We start from the raw sequence: 6,542 nt of genomic DNA on the forward strand, positions 1-6,542 counted from the left end.
CATGGACTGTAGCCCACCAGGCTCCTCTGTCCATGGAATTCTGCGGGGAGCGAGCTCCGCCCCTGGCAAAGGTCATGAGGAAGGAGGCTTGACATACGCAAAGGCGGGATCAAGCCTCAGGAGTCTCCCTGGAAATTCTCGAGCAATCTACCCCCAAAACCAGAGTCTGCCTACTTTCTGCTTTGTGCTTTCACCTACACCTCTGACTTTACGGGGGGCTGTCCCCCACTACCTCTCTCTGAAAAAAGAGTTAGCTTACAGCTCCAGTTAATAATTCTTGGGTGTGACAGTGTTTCAACCTACAAACTCCTTTGGAAATCCTCTAGCCTGCCTGAATAGGTTTTTCCGGCCACGTGTGACTGTTCAGAGCCTCCCAGCTGTGAGAGGCAGGAGATGTTCTAAACTGTCTAAATACAGATTCCTTTGAGCAGTTAAAAGATTGATTAGAAATTGTATTGGTGAGGGGATTTTCACTCACATTTCACATGTTGGGCCAATGTTTGCTGCTAAGTTTCCATATCCCTTATCTGCTGTGTCCCTGGCAGTGTATTGATTAATATAATTGGTGTAAGTAGTAGCTTTAATGTTTGTAACCTGGGACCCTTGAGTTAATTCTTTTTCTTGTTATAGCCCACCACACCTTTGCTCTGTAGGAATGCAACTTTATCTAATGCTTTTTGGAGGCTGGCGCCTGACTTGAGAATAATCACCTTTAGAGAAAAAGGCCTCCGGGCCAGAAGATGATGCAAATCACCTAAACTTTTGCATATGATAAGTTTGCAGGAAGAAAGCCTGGCTTACTGCATGACTCTACCCCTTCCCCCATTATCCTCTATGCATAACTTAAGGTATAAAAACTACTTTGGAAAATAAAGTGCGGGCCTTGTTCACCGAAACTTGGTCTCACCATGTCGTTCTTTCTCTTACCTTCTGGCTGAATTATTCAGCCTCTTTTCTCCACTGAATTTCCTCACTGAGCTATCCTTATTTCAGCCTCTTTTCTCCACTGAATTTCCTCACTGAGCTATCCTCATTCTATTACTCTTTATATCCTGAATTAACGTTTAATTAAGCAATTGTTTCCTGATCCTCACCGACGCCGTCTCTCCTTCGAATACCCTGGATCCAACGGGGCTGGACCCCGGCAGAATTCTCTAGGCAAGAATACTGGATTGGGTTACCACGCCCACCTCCAGGGGATCTTCCCAACCCAGGAATCATACCCAGGTCTCCCGCATTGCAGGCAGATTCTTTACCATCTGAGCCACCAGGGAAGCCTAAGAATATTGGAGTGAGATGCAATTCCCTTCTCCAAGGGAACTTTCCAACCCAGGGATCGAACCAGGGTCTTCTGTGTTTTAGGTGGATTCCTTACCAACTGAGCTACTAGGGAAGCCCCCTCATATACACACATACATAAGTACAAAATCACATGCAAACACACACACATATACACACATTCACACATAAACTCTCTCACACACACACAAATATACACAAGCATAAGCCATTATAAAAATATAATTGAGAGTCATCTATGCAATCCAGGCTGGTTCTTACTAAAAATTTGATGTGTAATTTGTCCCATTTTTTAGAAATTCATTTTACTGTAATTTGTCCAGTTCTACATCTCAGTGGAAAAATTTATTTTAATTCAAAGCTAGGATAACTTTAGGAACAAGACCTGTTTCATGTTTTCATAGTCTGGGGAGTTGTGGTTTAAGCTTCACGTTGAGGTTTTCTTTCGTTCTGTGGTCTCCCTCAGGACTGAGAGATGATATTCACTTTGACAGCCTGAATCTTACGACTGAGAAACAAAGCCTTGAATTTTAGACACCTGAGAGTTACGCGAAACTGTGCCATTCTTATAAACATTACAGGTCTTCTGGAGCCTATGAATTGCCTCCATTTAAACTCAAAAGCCCTAGGACACGGTTCCTGGGGCCTATAAACCCTGTGATACCAAGCGTAATAACTCCCCTGGCAAGAAATAAGCTTGACTTCCCGCGGCCTATAAAGGACCTTGCCTGACCTTTAATATCAATCAGGGGTAATGTGTACCTGGGAAAACCCAGGCCTGGGGCCTGGGCCTTGAGACAGAAAAAGGGTCTGGAGACTCCAGAACCACAGTCCCACCTGGCAGCACACTGGACCTTGGGGGTGCACATAGCCTGGACCTTGGGTGCAGAGACCAGGGAAGAAGCAAAGTCAAAGGACATCACTTTATTAATATGTAATCTTTATGATAAATAAGAGGCCTGGCCTACAGAAGACATTCAGTAAATGTTCATCTTTCCTTGAGATTCACAGACTCATGGAGCTTCCTCAGTGTGAGTGTGATCTTTTGACCTGAGTAACCTGAGAAAATGCAGTTTAGAGCTATTGCCTTGGAAAAATGATTCCTTTCACCACCAAAAGTACAGCAGGCAGAACAGCAATGGTCACCTCAGACAGTATTCTCATTTTTGGAAAAGAGGGAACCGCAATCCATGGATTAGAAATGACCTGCCACAGTTGATACTCACACCATGATACCACACAGTCGTCATTTTGAAAACCCTGGAGAAATTCTGAAATCCATAGCCTCCTCTGCTCTTTGAGCACTTCACACCCAGCCTCAGTCTATCCCTGGATCCACTGTCTGTTTGGGATTCTGAGATTCAGAAAAACACTCCCTTATGTTTTCTAAAATAACTTGATTCGCTGTTAATGAGATCTATATACAAGTGGCAATCTATATCCATAAACTGACCAGACTGTGGTGACATTTATTATTTACTTGAAGATTTATAGCAATCTTTGGACTGAATAAATAGGAATTATTTGGAGGCTAGTAAATAGCAAAATGGAACTTTTCAGCATAAATGTGAACTGCATTCCTTTGTTTTATGTAAAGTCCAGCATCAGCTATTTACCAGAAACTCCACTAAAAAACAAGAATTCAGTAGATATGAGCAGGTATGCACTGAGATTTTATGTCGTTTATTATGTAGGTGAAGAAGACTCTTGAGAGTCCCTTGGACTGAAGGGGATCAAATCAGTCCATCCTAAAGGAAATCAACTCTGAATATTCATTGGAAGGTCTGATGCTGAAGCTACAATACTTTGGCCACTTGATGCAAAGAGCTGACTCACTGGAAAAGATCCTGATGCTGGGAAAGATTGAAAGCAAAATGAGAAGGGGGTGGCAGAGGATGAGATGGTTAGATAGCATCACTGATTCGGTAGACATTAATCTGAGAAAACTCCAGAAGATAGTGGAGGACAGAGGAGACAGTCATGCTGCAGTCCATGGGGTTGCAGAGAGTCAAACAAGACTTAGTGACTGAATAACAATAACAACAACACTGTAATAGCAAAAGGAGAATGATTTCTGTCCATCAGAGCTATCTGATGAGTTTAAGAATCTTTATGCAAAAGATGAATTGAGGAACTAATGATAAAGTTGGATAGAAGAATCACAAACAAAGTCCAGAGGTGGGGAGCCATGGCTCCAAATCTCCTCTCCAGGCACCCGTGTTCTGGAACATATTGGTTCTGAACCATATTGGTTCTCCTTAGGGTCACAGGAGTAAGGCAGAGATGGAGATATTCAAGGTCACATGAATTGAGACTTATTTGCCACTGGACTCTACATATGGAAGAGAAAAGGTTGTGTTGTACCTTGCAAATCTCAACACCTGCAGATTATACAAGACCTTATGAGGTTTTGTACTACCCCTTGCTTATGTACTATTTTTATTTTTAATATTTATTTATTATTTATTTATTTGGCTGTGTCAGGTCTTAGCTGCAGCATACAGGATCTTTGTTGCATCACATGGGATCTTTTTTTTCTTTTTTTCTTTTTAATTTATTTATTTTAGTTGGAAGCTAATTACTTTACAATATTATAGTGGTTTTTGCCATACATTGACATGCATCAGCCATGGGTGTACATGTGTTCCCCATCCTGAACCCCCTTCCCTCTTCCCTCCCCATCCCATCCCTCTGGGTCATCCCAGTGCACCAGCCCTGAGCCGCCTGTCTCACGCATCATGTGGGATCTTTCGCTGTGGTTCACAGACACTAGTTGCTGCACTCGGGCTCTCTAGTTGTGACATACATGGTCTTTGGAGCTCGTGGGCTCAGTGGTTGCAGGGTATGGGCCCATCTCCACAGCATATGAGATCTCAGCTTCCCAACCAGGGATCAAACCACTGTTCCCTGCATTGCAAGGTGGATTTTTAATCACTGGACCACCAGGGAAGTCCCTGTACTATTTCAAAAACATGTATTTATATCTAGGAGTCACAGGAGACACAGGTTTAATCCCTGGGTTGGGAACATGCCCTGGAGAAGGGAATGACAATTCACTCCAGTATTCCTGCCTGGAGAATCATATGGCCAGAGTAGCGTGGTAGGCTACAGTTCATGGGGTTACAAACAGTTAGACACAACTGAGCACACACACAAACACACACACACACATTTATCCCATATTGGTAAGAAAAGGAGTGGTTAAATCCCCAAATAAATATATTCAAACTTTAAACCAATATGGTCCCCAAGGAATTTCTGCAGAGAAAGGGGGACCTCAATAGACTTCACTCCCATGCATCCCATCCTAGATTGAACCAGAGTGACTCTATTTTTCATTGTTTTATACCTTGGGATTCTGCACAAAATGCAATCAGAACAAGAGAGAACCCCAGGCTAACCAAATCAACCCTACAGCAAAGATGAGAGCAAACATCTGTAAAATATACTCTGTGCTATACTTAGTGGCTCAGTCGTGTCCAACTCTTTGAGACCCTATGGACCATAGCCCACTAGACTCCTCTGTCCATGGGAATTCTACAGGCAAGATTACTGGAGTGGGTCGCCATGCCCTCCTCCAGGGGATCTTCCCAACATAGAGATAGAACCCAGGTCTCCTGCACTGCAAGCAGATTCTTTGCCATCTGAGCCACAGGGAAGCCCAAGAATACTGGAGTGAGTATTGTTGTTGTTGTTGTTGTTGTTCAGTCACTCAGTTGTGTCTGACTCTGCAACCCCGTGGACTGCAGCACACCAAGCTTCCCTGTCCTTCACCAGCTCCTAGACTGGAGTGGGTAGCCTATCCCTTCTCCAGGGGATCTTCCTGACTCAGGAATCCAACTGGGGTCTCCTGCATTGCAGGCTGATTCTTTACCAGCTGAGCTACCAGGGAAGCCCCCTAAAACATATGACTGAGACTAAACTTATTGTTTCTCATCATCCACCCCCGCCATAAAACCTCCAAGTCTAAAAGAATTGAGGATGGTTTTCAGCTGAAAGCCAGCATGGAACTGAGGTCCTAAGTCCAACCTCTTGCAAAGAATTGAATCCTGCTAACAATCACATATTCTTGGAAGTGCATCTTTCCCCAGCTGAGCTTTCAGATGAGATCCAAGCCCCAACTTTTACTGCAGCCTCAAAAGAGACCCTGAGGATCCAGATAAGTTGTGCTTGGATTTCTGATACACAGAAACTGTGAGCTGATAAATGTATATTGTTTTAACCCACTAACTGATCATTTGTTACATAGGATTAGATAACTAATATACCCCTCCAAAGCACACACAACAGGGTGGCCGTAAAAAACCTATGATGCCCTTCCTCTGATTCAAACATTTACTTCAATTCATAGAAAGCAAAATAATGGTATCATCAAGTGTCTACCATGTTTTGATGCTTTCATGTGCTATTAATATCTCATTTAATCCCTACAGTGAACCAGTAAAGCCAGAATTATTAGCTCCCTTTTGCAAAACAGAAATCTGAAGGATTAAATAACATATTCAAAACTAAAAAGCTAGGAAGTAACTATTCAGAATGGAGACCCAAATTGTCTGACCTCAAAACTCTTCCCTCAATACCATGCTTCAGCATCTTGGTGTAGTATTACCACAGAATCAAGAAGACACTAAAGCCAGGCTAAGCAGAGCAGATGAGCCTTTAGGCCTAGGAGAAGGGGAAATTCAGTGAAACCAAACTGCTGTTGTTTAGTTGCTAAGTCATGTCCAACTCTTTGAGATCCAATGGACTATAGCCAACAGACTCCTCTATCCATGGGATTTTCCAGGCAAGAATACTGGAGTGGGTAGCCATTTCCTTCTCCAGAAAGAAGAGGGAGGAGAAAGCTGGAGTGTTCCTGCTCACTGTCTGACCTAGGAGAGCTTTACTGATATGCTTCAGAAAAATGCAAGTTCAGAAAAAAAAAAAACTTGTTTATTATTAATTGCAGTACTCTGAACATCAGTGGACTTTGCAAGAAATGTTTAAACTCAAAGGTAAAATTCCAAAGTCAAGAGTATAGGAATTCCTTAGGCAACTATCTGAAAGCCATCTTCCTGGTCCAGAAAACAAAGGCAGTTACCCCAACCTTTCTTACCCTAAGTGTCTCCAGTGGCCGAAGTACAGCCTACTCTTACCTCACAATTCCACTCTCGGGCAAAAGCTTAAATCTCCTACAAGTATCCCATTAACTTCACAAATCTCCCACATACCAGAAGCCATGTCAGCCTTTAAAAACCAAAAGG

Source organism: Bos mutus, chromosome 6, assembly GCF_027580195.1.
Source record: "Bos mutus isolate GX-2022 chromosome 6, NWIPB_WYAK_1.1, whole genome shotgun sequence".
In the NCBI taxonomy this organism is placed as follows: Eukaryota; Metazoa; Chordata; class Mammalia; order Artiodactyla; family Bovidae; genus Bos; species Bos mutus.